Source organism: Lissotriton vulgaris, chromosome 7 (assembly GCF_964263255.1).
Source record: "Lissotriton vulgaris chromosome 7, aLisVul1.2, whole genome shotgun sequence".
In the NCBI taxonomy this organism is placed as follows: domain Eukaryota; kingdom Metazoa; phylum Chordata; class Amphibia; order Caudata; family Salamandridae; genus Lissotriton; species Lissotriton vulgaris.
In genome coordinates this window covers 480,148,083-480,165,031 of record NC_141695.1, presented here as the reverse complement: position 1 = coordinate 480,165,031, position 16,949 = coordinate 480,148,083, and the positions used below count along the sequence as shown (strand labels likewise).

The following is a 16,949-nucleotide window of genomic DNA, read 5'->3' as shown; positions in this document are numbered from 1 at the left end:
GAACAATTTTTAGAGGCCCTTCCATATGGTACACAACGCTGGCTGAAACAACACGCGGGAATGACTCTTGAGCATGCCATTGAAATGGCCACTTCTTACTCCCGTGCTCAAGGTCGACCCCCGGTGAAAGAACCGGAAAAACCCTTGAAACCGATACCAGTGAGAAATGAGAGAAAGTTTGTAAAACCCCTGTTTGAACCACAACGGCCACGTTTTCCCAAACCAGAAGTACAACCCACTCAGGGACCTCAGTGCTATGATTGCGAAGAGTGGGGACACATAGCGAGATTTTGTAGAAAGAAGCCGAAAGAGAGGGAGGAAGAACCCATGGATGTCAGTTATGCACCATATTCTCTTCTCTTTGCAGAAGAGACCGGACCAGTGTTTTACGTAAGTGTCACCATACATGGGAAAGTAGTAAGGGCCCTATTAGATTCAGGGTGTAAACACTCGGTGGTCCGCCAAGAGTTAGTTCCTCCTTCGTGTTTCATGGCAGGGAAAACTGTGCATATACGTTGTGTTCATGGAGACGTTAAGGAATATCCCCTAGCCACTGTTAATTTGTGCACGGCAGCAGGGTCCGTAACTGAGGTAGTGGTGGGAGTAATGCCTTCTCTGCCAGAACCAGTCATTATAGGCACTGACAATCCGGGATTTTCTATCTTGTTGAAAGACGCTTTGCAAAGCGATCCCCAGAATGCACTCTTGGTACCTGAACCCTGGGCTAGAGACACTCATTTTAGAACAGCACAGTTAAATGTCGCTACTCTCTCTAACGCTTGGCAGATCGCCCGCTCTGGTCAAGACCTTTCTCAGAGAACATTTCCCACGTTTATTGAAAAAAACGGGTTGTTGTATAGAGTAGCCAAACCCGATGATACGCCCCAACTCTTGGTTCCTGTAGACTTTAGAGACCAAATCCTGTTTTTTGCACATGCGCATTTGTTGGCAGGACACTCAGGAGCCGAAAAGACAGGACAGGCTATTTTGAAGCATTTCTTCTGGCCAGGGGTATATGCTCAAATACAACGTTACTGCCAAGAATGTCAAATATGTCAGCGCAGGAATCCATATGTCCCTCCAGCGGTTCCATTGAACCCCCTTCCCATCATCGGAAAACCATTTGACAGGATTGGGATGGACCTTATTGGACCCTTACCGAAATCAACTAAAGGACATTTGTATGCCCTAGTCTTGGTTGATTATGCCACTCGATATCCTGAGGCCTTCCCTCTTAGAGCAGCAACTTCGGCGGCCATTGCCCAGAAGTTGATAGAAGTGTTTTCCAGGATGGGTTTTCCTCGGGAAATCATTACTGACCAGGGAACCCCATTTGTTTCAAAACTCATGACCCAAGTTTGTAAGCAACTAGGAGTCAAACATATCAAAACCTCCGTATATCATCCCCAGACAGATGGCCTGGTCGAGCGATATAATGTCAGTTTAAAACTGACCTTAAAGAAACTTCTGTCCGGGGATGGCAAGAATTGGGACCAATTATTGCCGTTAGCCCTTTTTGTCCTTCGAAGTCAGAAACAAGCTAGTCTGGGTACATCCCCGTTTGAATTATTGTTTGGTCGGGCTCCCAGAACCTTGCTCGAAATTACGAAGGATAGCTGGGAAAAGGAAGGGGTTCAGGAAGCCGAGGCTCTCTTGGACTATACACGGCAACTACAGTCGAGACTCCACAAACTCAGAACACTGGCCCATGAACAGTTGTCGATAGCCCAAAAGAAACAAAAAACCTTCTACGATAGGGGCAAGAAATGGAGGGAATTAGATATAGGTGACTGGGCTTTGGTATTGTTACCCTCCTCCACTCACAAACTTAAAAAAGAATGGCAAGGTCCTTTTGAAATTGTCAGAAAAATAGGGAAGACCACCTATGTGTTAAGACTGAATAGGAATAAGACACAGATGTACCACATCAATCTCCTTAAAAAATGGTTGGGTAAACCTCCCCAGTCAATACACACTGTGGAAAATGTCCCTCATACAGTGCATAGCACCCCTGTTAATCCTGAAATAACGGAAACTCAAAAGGAAGAGATTATGGCTTTATTGCTGCAATACAAGGATGTATTTTCTGACGAACCCGGGAAGACCAACATTGCTGTTCACACGATTCCCACTCCCCAGGGTACGGTAGTGAAACAAAAGCCCTACAGAATACCGGAAGCCCGTAGACAGGCCTTTCAGGATGAAATTAACCAGATGCTACGTTCTGGCGTCATTGTTCCCTCGAAAAGCAACTGGTGCTCTCCAGTGGTTTTAGTTCCAAAACCGGATGGAAGCATCCGTTTTTGCATTGACTTTCGAGCTGTGAACAGGGTGTCCAAGCAGGATGCCTATCCGCTTCCTCGTGTGGATGAACTGTTAGAGCGTCTTGGTGAGGCCCAATACATTACAACCATTGATCTCACCAAGGGCTATTGGCAGATTCCACTACATCCTGCAGATCAGGAGAAAACTGCTTTTTCTACCCCCTCAGGTCATTTTCACTTCACTGTTCTTCCTTTTGGCCTTCATGGAGCCCCGGCCACGTTCCAACGAGCTATGGACACTGTTCTGTCTTCACATCAGCAGTATTCATCCGCTTATTTGGACGACATTGTGGTCTTTAGCAAAACGTGGGAGGACCATAAAGTGCATCTGGAGAATATACTCTCCAGTCTCCGCGATTCAGGGTTTCACATCAATGCCAAAAAATCCCGAGTCGCCTTCAAGAAAGTGAAATACTTGGGGTATGTACTTGGTAACGGACTAATTGAGCCTCAGACTGAGAAAGTCAAAGCCATTCAGGACCTTTCCTATCCCAAGACCAAGAGGGAATTGAGGGCTTTCTTGGGTCTAGTGGGATACTACAGGCGGTTTATTCCACAATTTGCTGAATTGGCAGGACCCCTCACGGACTTGTTAAGGAAGACGCAGTCGTCTCCAAGGCTACCTGCCCCTGGTCCTAAAGAGTCGACCGCCTTTCAGGCCTTGCAGACTGTCCTCACACCGTCTCCTGTGTTGGTTTCGCCTGACTATAGGAGACCCTTCATTCTTCAGACGGATGCCTCTGGGGTGGGTATTGGGGCTGTCCTTTCCCAGGAAGATTCAGACGGACTTGAGAGGCCGGTACTTTTTATCAGCCGTAAACTTTTCCCCAGGGAACAGGCTTATTCCACCATTGAAAAGGAGTGTTTGGCGGTCCGCTGGAGTGTGGAAAAACTTCGATACTATCTTGAGGGTCGTCCTTTCGTTCTGTATACGGATCATGCCCCTTTGACTTGGTTGCAGCGTAATCGTGGCCACAACGACCGCATCCTGCGGTGGTTCCTTGCACTCCAGCCCTTTCAGATAGAGGTCCGTCATCGCAAGGGTCGTGATCAGGGCAACGCTGACTTTCTGTCCCGCTTTCCTCTTTCCCCCGATCGGGGAAATCCTGGGGGGAGGATGTGTCAGGGGGCTACTGCCTGCCACGACTCTGATACTGATGTTCAGGGGCTTCCTACCTGCCTCGACTCTGCTACTGATGTTTGTCCTTCTTCGTTTCCGCCTCGGCGGACACAGGATGTTCGTGCGTCTTCCACAGCCGCCTGGGCTTACACCGAGGCGGCGCCTCCGGCAGCGACGTCATCACCAGTTGACCAATCCTCTTCCACGACGGCGCTGATAACGCGAGGGTTCGAAGAGAAGGGCGCGAACGCCGGAGCAGCACCGGAAGCATCGGACGTCTTCGCCGCTGGTCGGAAGGAACCCGGAACCGAAGTGCTCGAGGAAACATCAGCAGGAGACGGGGAGAAACCGACGACAGGAAAGCCAGGAGGCCAACGATACCACGCTTCGCCCAGCCACACTTCACCTGGAGAAGTGTGGCACCGCAAGGTACGAGCTCGTATACGGGGTCTGTTTCACCAAGAGGGAGGAACAGCTTAAAAGGGCGGCTGAGGGTACGGGGTCGGGCCTCGGTGTAGAAGCACTTCTGACGGTGGTGGTCCCTGGTGTTCCCTCACGCCCTTGTCCTACCCCTCCACGTATCAGATAGGGGAAACAGTCCAGTAATGTGGCTTTCTTTCTTTTCCCTTCCACGCCACGCCATCGGGGAGTAAGAAGCAGACGTACCATCCGGAATCCCTGGCCTGACGGAGGAACCTACTTTGTCTTTTCATTTGAAAGTTCTGTAACGCACCAAGCTTGAATAAATCTTCAGTACCACTATACGTTCCTCTCTGATTATTAGCTTTCCCAGCTATACCAAACCTCACAATCACAAAGAAGATTTATCAGTCAGTCTTCAAGAACGTCAATTATGGGGACAAAGGGACATCAGCGGGGTATTCGAGAGGAGGGGTGCAGATATCTCCACGGTACTCATTCCACTGCAACCAAATCCTGCCCCACTTCCTAGGACGGCCCGAGCCTCATAGACCGTCTTCTCCCGAAACATGCACCAGTCCATGTTTTCCTTCCAGGCTATTATCCCAGGCGGTCTATGAGAGCCCCAGAGTTGCGCAATGTCCCTCTTGGCAACCATGTTGCAAAGAGTTACCCAAAAGACATTAAGCAGGCAATGACACGCCTCAGGCAAAAGAGAGACCCCGGTGACCCGCCCCATGATATCATGCACTCTGGACCAGAAAGCGGAGATCACAGGACATTCCCAGATGATGTGGAGAAAGGTGCCACCCATGCCGCCACCGCGCTTACACAGCCCATCACTCAAGTTTCCCATTCAGACCAGACGCGTGCCAGTCATGTAAACTCGATGGAGGATCTTCAACTGCACAAAAGGAAGACGAGCTGGGATAGCCACCTCTTTAGGGGAGGCAATCGCTATCTGCCAATCCTCGTCGTCTTGCTCGAAGCCGTCCGCAATCCAGGAAGCCCGAAGCCGCACCAGAAGATCAGCCCTGGTGTTAATAAGCTTTTTATAGATCAAGGAAATCGTACTGTCAGGCACGTGTCCATCCAGAATACGATCCTCGAGCGGCGACGACTGGGGAATCTCCGTCCCGGGAGGGAACACAGAGATCAGAGCGTGGCGCACCTGAAGATATCGAAAATACTCCCTATCGTCGAGCTGGTACTCCACCTTAAGGCCCTCAAAGGACTTAACTGCACCCTTGGACAAAAGATCCTCCACCTTGCTAATACCGATCATATCCCATCTATCAAACCCTTTCGACCGCCACAGGTTGCCCAGTCTCTCAGAGTCATACAATGGAGTCATCCGTGTCATCTTATCACCCCAGCCCGTAGCCACAGTCGCATCTCTCCACGCACGCACAGCACATTTCGTAGGTCCAGTCAGGAGTTGGAATGGCTCCTTCGAATACAAAGCCCTGTTGAAGTTGCCGCCCGGCAACAATAATTTGTCCATTGTGAAGGCCGGAACGGGGCCCGGAGAATACGTCACATGGTTGACCGCACTCAGCTGCGGGGACCAGTAGTATCGCTTGATGTCCGGAAGGGCTATGCCCCCATCATACCATGGCAACGTGAGCTTAGATAAGGAGATACGAGCCCGTCCGTCCCAAATCAATTGCCTCTGGAGCCCCTCAACCTCACGAAAGTAGCTAGAGGGAACAGGGTCAAAGAAATTCTTTAGAGCATATAAAAATCTAGGGAGGGACATCATTTTGAAAAGAGCTGCGCGTCCCAGTGGGGACAAAGGCAAGCCGCGCCACCGCTGGACGTCTAGTTTAAGGCGCCGAAGAGGAACATACAGATTGCGGTCATAACGTACAGAAGGGTCAAGGGAAATAAAAATCCCCAAATACTTGAACCCAGTCTCCGCCACCTGGATCTGGAATCTACGGGGTAGCGGAGGCAGGACCCCTGCTATGACATATAAACACGATTTGGTCCAGTTAATCACGAGCCCCGAGTTCTTCCCAAAGGAGGTGAGGACATCAAAAAGCACATTAAGGGACTTCTGAGGGGAAGTAAAGTAAAGAAAAATATCATCTGCGTAGAGAGAGACGCGATCCTGAAGATCCGGGGCCCACCTGATCCCTTTAATCGACGGCTCCCACCGAAGCCACGCAGCCAACGGTTCCAATGCCAGAGCAAACAGGAGGGGGGAGAGTGGGCAGCCCTGTCGGGTGCCACGCCCCAGCGGGAACGATCCAGAGACTCTGCCATTAACAACTACCTGGGCCAACGGACGTTCATACAGGAGCTGGACCCACGCAATAAAGTTAGGACCAAAACCAAACTTCGAGAGGGCCGCCCACAAATAAGGCCACTCGATGGTGTCGAAGGCCATAGTGGCATCCAGCGAGGCCAAAATGGCGGGTTCAGTCAGCGTCCCAGCTCTCGCGAGAACACTGTGGAGTCTGCGAAGATTGAGCGCCGTATTCCGATGAGGAATGAAACCGGACTGATCCGGATGGATCAGGTCACAGATCACCGTTAGCAGGCGATTCGCTAGGACTTTAGCCAGGTTCTTAGGCTCAGCGTTGAGCAACGAAATAGGGTGATAAGAAGTGCATTGATCACGAGGCTTACCCTCCTTGTAGATGACGACTATAGTGGCCAAACGCTGATCAAGGGGAAGGAGACTAGCCTCAAAGGCTTCAATGAACATATTGCGCAGATGAATCGCCATCTTATCAGGCCGCAGCTTGTAGAGCTCAATGGGTAGACCATTCGGCCCCATAGCCTTACCCGAACGCAAGGACCGGATAGCGATAGCCACCTCCTCCGCCGTTATGGGCGCATCCAAAGAGGACCTATCCTCCTCCGACACACAGGGCAGCGCAATATCACGCAGAAGCAAGCGGGAATCAAACTCGTCTCTATCACTCACAGATCGGTATACTGTCTGAAAGTGGTCCACAAAGCATTCAACAATCTCACCTGGGTCAGTCACGCATTCTCCAGTCACACGGGCGATCACTGGCACCACACGACTCATTCTCTCAGACTTGTCCAACCATGCCAAAAGTTTACTAGCCTTATCACCCACATCATAGAGCCTGCCCAGTTGATTGCTGTGCATAACCTTAGCAGAGACCCCGGTCCCATCCGGGGCGAAGCCAGAAAGTGAATGACGGTGTAGAAATGGTTCCCGAAGTCCGATCTCGGCTCTGGAAAGTGTAGCAGGATCAGCAGAAGTAGAACTTCAAAAGCCTGTAGAAATAATCAGGATATCAAAAGGATAGATGTAAGAGGGCGGCGCCGGTCTCGGGAGCTCTCTGCTCACGCGACCATCTTGGATGCCCGCGTAGCTCCTCCTCCTCAACCATAACAGTATTAATTCATTTAAAAACCAATTTAAATTAAAGTACTTCCCAACCTATTCCCCTATAAACCCACAACCCGCTACGGAACTAATATATGCAAAAATTAATTACCAATATTAAATATTAACCATAACATTTTTAATTAATTAATTATTATGTTTTTACATTTCGATTAAACTACTTCCCACTCTATTTCCCTATTGACCCACAACCCGCTATGGAACTAATATACTCAAAAATTCATTACCAATATTAATTATTAAACAATAAATTATTAAATAATACATTATTATTATTTTTTATATAAATTAAATTACTTCCCACTCTATTCCCCTATAAACCCCCAACCAGCTACGGAACTAACATACGCAAACATTTATGTACATATAATTCATTATCTTAAATAAAATTGCAACATACATTATAAAAACGATATACTTTTAACACATATACTAACATATAATACAAATAAAAAAATTTGATATAATAACATTCTATATTATGACATTCTATATTATAACAAACTATATAATGACGTTTGATATTACTTACCTACATGTCGATATTATATCCAACTATATTATGTCCATTCTATATTCTGTCCTCCCGATATTTTTCATTCGATGTTATGTCCTCTCGATATTTTGCATTCTATATTTTGGGTGTTTACCACGTGTAACATGGGTGGTCGACAAAAATTGAAAAACACACCCAAAAGCGGGCCAAAGAGCAGCGTCTTGCCAACAAGAAGAAAGGAATTAAGAAAGGCACAAGTAGGAACAAATGGAAAGCAGTGGGTCTGGCTTAGCCAACCTGACAAAATACTACAAGCCTTGCAGAGCAGCGCATACACGTTGCTAAGCTCAACCTAAAAGTGGTGGCATATAGTTTCTAGGAGGGGGAGCATGACTGCCGGAAGCTAACGGCTGTGACGGAGCTCCTCCCCCTGTGTATGGCGCTCGAACCTTGTTAGCGGATAGCGGTATGCTGCAGTGGGGGTACTGATTGCCTTCAGTCTCTTTTCTTCTTGCCTCTCAAATGTATTGTTCCAGAGGGGGAAGTCTACTACACGGTCCCCGGTCCTCGGTCCCCGGCCTTATTCGACTTCGGTATTCGGCACCCATACCTGCAACGCGGATGGTCTGCAGGGGAGAGGGAAGCTTGCTGACAGAACAGCGTGGATCCGGGAGCTCGGCGCAGTTAGAGAGTGGCAGCAGAACCCTGGAAGACTGGCTCAGGGTCTAGGAGGACGGACAGTACACCTTTCTGTTAGTGTGGTAAGGTTGGCCCCTGGTAAGACGCCTGTAGTTGCGAGGTACTTTCGCTGCGGGGGTGATAATAATGAGTCCCTGGTTGCTGTAACTATTCCCACGGATTCGAGGGGGGCAAGCCTTGCCGGGGGTGTGGGGATCGTGTAAACTGTGTGGTCATATCGGAGAGCGAGGTTACTTCAGCAGTAACCCTAGTTTATGCCGCACAGGCTCTTGGCAGCAAGGAGTGGGAGCCCTGTATGGAGAAAAGTGGTCACAACGCTGCTCGCCTATACCCTAGTGCCCACCCAAGTAATCTGGGTTGTCCTTTGACAATATCTACTTCTGAGGTGAGGTAGGGGTCAGTCGCTATACATTGCGAAACCGGGCTGCTAGCATAGTACCAGCGCATTTGAAAGCATCTATTTCCCCACCAGTAATCCAAATTAAAGCTACCTCTCGGAAAGTGAAGGGGAACCATAGTGGCGCAGATACCCCCTCGGGGAGAGGGAGAGGTAGGAAAAAAGCCAAGAGTGATGTATCTGTCACACCAAGAGTCACTCCATCACTGAAGTCCTTTTTATAAAGTTCTTTCCTCAGGTACTTCAGATAGAGTTAAAAAGATGGCCGCAAATAGTACCGCAACCAGTATGGCTGTTGAAGATATTACTATGGTCGCGGTTCCTCCAGTTATCTATCGATAACTATTTTTCTGACAACATCGGTTCAGCTCCACAGAGTTTGTTTGGGATGCTTATAAGGCGCATATTCGAGGTCAGCTTCATAGCCTGACAAGCTCAAATATTAGGGAGGAGGCATTGAAATTTAGAAATCTGGAAGACAAAATCTCTTCTTTAGAGATCACAAGACTAAGTACTCATACAGATAACTTGCCAAAGGTTTTAGTTGATGTGGTACGCCTCCACTCAGAATACCGAGGGTTGTTAGATCTAAAAGTCAAGGCGCAATGGGCTGTACATGCCATGGAGAACTATGAAAATGACAAAAAAGCCGGGGCAATTCTGGCCCGTAAGATTAGAGCAGACCGGGTAAGGAACAATATAAATAATTTAATTACAGATGATCAGGGAACCATATCCTGTCACCAGGAGGATATGGAAAAGTATTTGCTTTCCCTGTTCTCTAAACTATACGAGGAGGAGCCGTCTCCAAGCTCTGTTAATACCTTACGGTGGTTGGAGAGTAAGCCTCTACCCAGTTTAACAGATGAAGGCCGAGATATGCTGAATAGCCCTTTTACGGAGGAAGAAATTAGATCCTACATTAAAAATATAAAGAACAATAAAGCGGCCGGGCCAGATGCTCTTCCTGGTGAGGTGTATAAAGTGTTTCAGGATGTGTTGGCCCCAAGGCTATGTGAACTGTTTAACTATGTTTACAGCCCAGAGGCTAGGGCCCCGCCATTGTGGAAAGAGTCCACAATAGTGCTTATACTAACACCAGGGAAGGACCCTCTCAAGGCAGACTCTTTTAGGCCTATCTCTCTGCTAAACGCGGATTATAAGATCTTTGCCAGCGTTTTGGCAAGGAGATTGGCTAAGTTGGCCCCACAGCTCATTAATTCTGATCAGAAAGGGTTTGTACCTGGAAGATATATCCATGAGTTGACCCTGCCATTAATTGGCAGTATCGATTTAGTGGTGGCACGGTCGAAGCCATTGGCAGTGGCTGCATATGACGCTGCGAAGGCCTTCGACCGTGTCAACTGGGGCTTCCTGTGGGAAGTATGGAGAACTATGGGTTTTGGTACAACCTTTATCCAAACATTGAGAGGGTGTTATGAGGGCGCCTCTGCTGCGATATTATTAAATGGTCTTTTGACATCGCGCTTCAACATAAAAACGGGAACCAGGCAGGGGTGCCCCATTTCACCCCTCCTGTTCGATCTCTATATCAAGCCTTTGGCGCAGGCGCTGCAGATTGACGACCTGATCACCCCCTTTAGAGTCAAGGACTACAGCTGTAAGTTGGCCCTATATGCTGATGATTTGCTGGTTTATACTAGCAATCCGGCCAAGGTGTTCCCTAGAGTGGAGGAGATAATGACTGATTTTGGCCTGTATTCTGGCTATCTGATCAACAATTCGAAAACCGAAATATTGTGCTGGGGGGTTGACAACTGGGAGGGAGTTTGAAGTAGCCAGTTTAGGTACTTGGGCATAATAATAACACCAGATCTTAATAGTATAGCGCAGACTAACATAAAGAAGGTAGCTAAGTATATTGATCACCTTTTTTCGAGATGGCAGAACCTCCCTTTGACAATATATGGCCGTGTCAACTTGGTCAAGATGGTAATCTTGCCTAAATTAACATACTTGTTCAGTACGATATCTCTGATTTTACCTTATAAAATTCTGAGAAAAATCCATGGGAAAATAGGCAGCTTCATCTGGGCAAATAAAAACTCCAGGTTATCCTGGAAAAAGTTAAAAAGAAAACTGTTAAGGGTGGACTTGTGCTTCCGAATGTCCTCTGGTACGCATTTTCCTTTCAGCTGAAAAATATCCGAAGCCTTCTCACTAGCCCCGATGATTCCAACTGGGGGCAGGTTTTGAATATAATGGTTAACCAAGAGGGGGGCGGGTCTGGCTTTCTGTATAAATTAGGCGCACCAAAATTCTACAAAAAGGTACACCTCAAGGTATTAAAACTTGTCCTCTAAGTATGGAATAGAGTCAAAGGAAGATGGGGTATAAAATAATACTCCGACTTTGTCCCAATTTGGGACTCTCCTGGCTTACCGATATGCCTTGGGAATAGTCTGTCCCTTCCCATCAGGAGAGCAGGGGTAACAATATGGTTGGACCTAGTAACATCAGAGGGGGTTCTCCCTTGGGAGGCCCTCAGATCAAAGACTGGGGACTCTTTCTCCAGATTTAAATATATTCAACTCTGTTCCTGGTTTTCCGCTGAGAAGGAGAACATCAGCGGCAATTTGGACTTTGAGTTTGCTCTCCAATCCCCTGGCTCTAGGAAGAGGGAAGTGGGATTCTGGTACAGAAAAATGCTTGAGGCGGAGGAAACACAGGCCCCCCCATTATATCAAGCCTGGAATTCTTCTGGGCTGGAGGATGCCTCAGTTACTCTTTACGATACATCTCTCCAAATTTTGTATAACAATGTTAGGTCTGCCTCTCTTAAGAATAATCACTTTTATGCCATCAATAGGCTGTGCTATACGCCGAAAAAAATTGCGAAGTTCGTGAGTCCGTCCCCTCTGTGTCCTAGATGTGGACTAGTTGAGGCAGATGACATCCATGTCTTCTATGATTGTCCTATCTTGGGTCCCTTTTGGGTTACTGTGGAGAAGGCTATGGAGAGTATTTTTTAAGTTAAACTGAGTTTGAATATAGTTAGAGTTTTGTTTGGTTTGGACACTAATCTTATTAGTGGGTTAAGGGGGACACAAGTGGCCTTATTTTTTAGCCTAATTCTTATTGCTCGCAGGGAGATCTACAAGCTATGGTAGGATGCTAGTGCTCCTCTTTATGAAAATTGGCTCAGAGCAGCATTGAGTATTGCACGTTTAGAATCTGGTATGGCACATAATGTAAATAGCACGGTTTGGGAACCCTTGTTAGAATGGGGAAGAGAAATGAGGCTGGTCTAAAGCCCCGAAAGGTCCTATGATTACACAATGCCTCGGACAAAGGGGCAGGCCAGGTCGGCTCCAGGTGAAAGCAAGAACATCTGCCCTGGGCGCCCAGGACGGAAAGTGGTTGTAAGTGTTCATTTGCAGTTGCCAATGGTGAAATGAGGACTACAAAAAATAAAAGTGGTGGCATATAGTGTATCAAAAGCACAGTTTCAGCTTAAGTTTGCTAAAAAGCCATAGGCTCATTCAAGTTCTTTCAAGGTGATCAAGCCAATGAAACCTGAAGCTCTTGAGGAATTCACCCCAATATTTTCTCAATGTTCTTGTGATACCCCTTATGTAACCGTCACCTCCATTGTGCCAGGCTGGCATTTTGTCATGGGTGTCCCTCATATGACATGGGTACCCCTCACATGCAATGGGTGCCCCCTTATGCCAAAGAATACTTTCAATATCTTAGTCAGAATTTTGCAATTAATATACCTTGGGTTGCTCTTATGCTAAATTACCTCTTGTACTACAGGACCAGTATTTGTCATAGTTGTTCCCCTCCTATCTGATATGCCTCCCTTCCCTTATGCCAATGAACTAGCTTCAGCATTTGCCAAGGGTGCCCCATGCCAACAATTTCCTCAATTTTGCCAATATCAGCATTTTTCCATGGGTGCCAATTATGTCAAGAATTACTTCCAGCATACCAGTACCAGTATTTTCTATGAGCGTCTGCCATGCTAACTATTGCTTCCAGCATGCCAACAGCAGTATGTTTCCATGGTTGCTTCTAGAAGCCAATAATTACCTTCAGTATACCAGGGCTGATGGCAGACTAGCAACCACAACACCACTTTCACAACCATGCTCACTTAGATCCACTCTCTCACATTCCATCATTCATACACATACAAATGAATGTATTCTCACTCACTTTCAGGCACTCACTCTCACTCTCACTCATTCTTACCCTCACTCAATCATACTCACTTGCAATTACTATGTAATTCTCACTTATGCTCACTAATTCTCACACACTGTCACTCATTTGCTCTCCTTCATTCATCCGCACTCTCACTCTCATTCACTCATTCACACTTTCACTCACTCATACTTTCTCAATCTTGTGTACTCACTCTTATTGTCACTCATTCTGATTCACTCGTACTGACATTAAATCTCATTTATTCCCACTCAGTACCTGTCACTGACTCTCACTCACTACCTGTCAAGGACTCTTACTCACTTTCACTCAAAAACACATCTCCACACTTACTTACAGACACGCTCACAAAAACACGCACTCCCTTACACACACAATCTCATCCACAAATACACACACTACATACATTAAAATACATTTATTTTCACTACCAACATCTGCCACGCAAGGCCTTGTTCCAACTCCTGATGAACCATTTTTTAGCATTTTTTTATTACGCTCATAGTGAAGGCAAGAATATTATTCACTATGGGGCACATGCATCAACCTATTTAGGAAGTGCTAACGGTGCGAATCTGTAAATTCGGCCGTTTGCACTTCCTAAATACGTTTTTGGGATGCATCAAACTCTTTTTCAAAATTCGTATTTTTTTGCATTTCTTAAAAATGCAAATGCATTTAAGGAATCGCATTTGTGCGATTCCTTAAATGCAATGCATCAATTTAAAAAAAAATGCGAATTTTGAAATTGGAAGTGCAAATTACCACGAGGTTGACCCTCGTGGTAATTTGCGAAAATCTGTCAAAAAGCAAAAAAAATCATTTTTCAAACTGTCATGTTACAGACACACATGTCCTTAGGACATGTGTGTGTGAAACATGCACTTTCAAATGCATTTCAGGGGTGCAGGGGGGGGTCCTTTGGACCCCCCCCTGCACCCTTGGAATGCATCAACAAATTGCGAATTTGTAAAAGCCTTCCCATTGACTCCTATGGGCCTTTTGGCCCATAGGAATCAATGGGAATTGAGAAAATGCACTTAAGAATTCGGTATTTTTTTGGTATTCGGTAAAAATTGCGATTTTTACCGAATAACAAATAAATACCGAAAATAATGATGCATAGCATTTTGCAATTCTCAATTTGCAATTCGGTATTTTTCGCAAATTAAGAAGTGCAAAATGTCTCAATGATGCATGTGCCCCTATGAGTGTAATAAAAAATGTTCAGAAAGCAAAGGTGTAGCACAACGCTCAGCAGCGCGATCTACCTCTGTCTTCTTGGTGCTGATTATGATACCTCTGAGGCCAGGTGTCGCAAAACCAGTGGCAGGGGGCACAAGGACAAGCCATGGGGTCGCAAATGCAACCCTTGGAGACCCCTAAATGATGTCCATGCCTTCATGACCTCTAGGCTGGAACTAATCTCGACTATTTCAATGGCTTCTTTCATATAAGACCCTTAGAGCAATCTAGAGGCAAACAATCAGTGTCACACCATACTTCGTGCAAAACATTAAAATCTATTTCCCATTAACTACAAAATCATGATGCATCAGTTCCGCAATCTGAATTTCATACTTGCTGTAAGCCAAAGCATTCCCTTCCTGCCATGTGAGAACTTGCATGACCATTTTAAGCATTTAAGAGAGGGATACATTTTACGTTGTTGGTAAAAAGAAATCAAGAAAGCCAACTGTTTCTTGCCACTAAGGGCCATATGTATTAAGCATTTTTGCATTCACAAACGGGCAGATTCACCAGTTTGCGAACGCAAAAATTGTTGTTCCGATGCAGCAAATCTAATTTTGCGATTCGGTAACCTGTTACCGAATCGCAAAATGGGTTTGCGATTCGGTATTAGGAAGCGGTGTGTTTAGGGCTTCCCTTCCTAATACCGAATCGCATTGGTATGTATTAATGTTTTGTGACCGCATTTGCAGTTGCAAAACATTTGCATGTTACAACCTACTTCAAATAGGTGGTAACCTATTCGCAAGTGGAAAGGGGTCCCTAAGGGACCCATTCCCATTTGTGAATATTTGTAAAACCACTTCTAAGAGCAGGTAGTGGGTCCCACCGACCACTGCCTGCTCTTTATAAATGAAAAGAAAACTTTTCATTTTTCATTTTTTAAAGCATCTCGTTTTCTCTCGTTTTCCTTTAAGGAAAACAGGCTGTTTTTTTTTTAAAAAAAAGATTGCTTTATTTAAAAGCGATCATGGACATGGTGGTTTGTTGATCTCAGCAGGCCACCATCTCCGTGATTTTTGCGATTCCTAGGGGATCGCAGATTGTGACCTACCTCATTAATATTCACCAGTTAGGTCATTTGCGACCCCCTAGGAATCGAAAAAGGTGTACTATACACCTTTATTCATGGCATTTTACGATTCCCTAATTGTGAATCGTTGTGATTTGCAATTAGGGAATCACAAATAACTATCTTGATACATCTGGCCCTAAATGCTTTAACTGTGCTCTTATAACAGGTCATAGGTCGATAAATGTATTGCACAAGCAACCATTTCCAGTTGTTGTTGCAGCCCCAGCATGGTCTTGTCGACAATGCAATCGTATGCACAAAGGCCCACATGCATCATTGTGTCATTTTGCATTTCTTAATTTGCGAAAAATAAGGAATCGCAAATTAAGAAGTGCAAAATGCTATGCATCATTTTTTTCGGTATTTCTTTGTGATTCGGTAAAAATCGCAATTTTTACCGAATCCCACAGAAATACCGAATTCTTAAGTTAATTTTCGCAATTCCCATTGATTCCTATGGGCCAAAAGGCCCATAGGAGTCAATGCAAATTGCGAGTGGCACTTAGAAGATTTCATGGGTGCAGGGGGGGGTCCAAAGGACCCCCCCATGCACCCCTGAAATGTATTTTTCGCATCATGTTTCACACACACATGTCCTAAGGACATGTGTGTGTGAAACATGAATGTTGAAAAAAAAACATTTAAAGCATTTTAAACACTTTTTCCAAATGTACCGAGTGGTTCAACCACTCGGTAAATTTGGAACCCTAATTGCGAATTTCCACTTGTCAAAGTGATGATGCATTGCTTTTAAGAAGTCGCACATCTGCGACTTCTTAAAAGCACCCGCAATTTTAGAACTCGCAACAATGTTGCGAATTCTAAAATTGCTTCATGCATCCCAAAAAGCACTTTTGCATTCGCAAACGGCCGATTTTAAGGAATCGCACCGTTTGCGAATGAAAAAGTGCTTGATGCATGTGGGCCAAAGACTCTTTAGTAGGGACCGGAAAAATAGCTTTCCTAACTTAATGCATCTCAAAATAAGGGGCAGTGAACTGTGTTACATAGAATGTATTGCCTCCAGGGCAGCCGCAAACTCACGCTGCCCTGGGAGCAGCGTACTCAAACGAAATACGGAGCAGTTGTTTAAAAGTGTCTTTGCAACCCACCTTTTCTTTCAAGAGGGGAGACTGATACCCTGGCAGACGGGTGCAGTTAGTGACTGCACCGGCCTGCAAGGGATATCTGCGGCGTCCATGCTACCTCTTTTCTCATCTTCAGAGGACTACCTTTAGGAGGTGCACTGACAGAGTGCCACCTTTTTGTGGCGCACTTTTAGTGTGCCTACTAAATGCATGTTTGCCTCTGGGCCTGTGCCAATAATACAATGCGGGCACAGAGGCAGAGTGATTCCTTAATTTGCATGGGGCCACATCCCTGTGCAAATTACATAATGCCCTCTTATAATAGCATTGGTGCAAAATATGCATCAGCATTGTCAGTATTACAGAAGGGGATACACAAGCCTCTGCGCCTCCCTCCTTGATATCATTGTGGCATGGGGCACACAAAGCAGGCTTGCAAGCCCGTTGAGCTCCTGGGACGGAATAAGAAACCCAACTATTTTATGTGTAAATGTTCC

The 16,949-nt window shown here is 46.0% G+C and overlaps 1 protein-coding gene across 1 annotated transcript in view; it reads left to right on the top strand.

Moving 5' to 3' along the window:
* LOC147701913 (cytosolic phospholipase A2 gamma-like) overlaps window positions 1-16,949 on the top strand; it is a 1,137,524-nt gene that overhangs the window by 509,583 nt on the left and 610,992 nt on the right. The window lies entirely within an intron of this gene.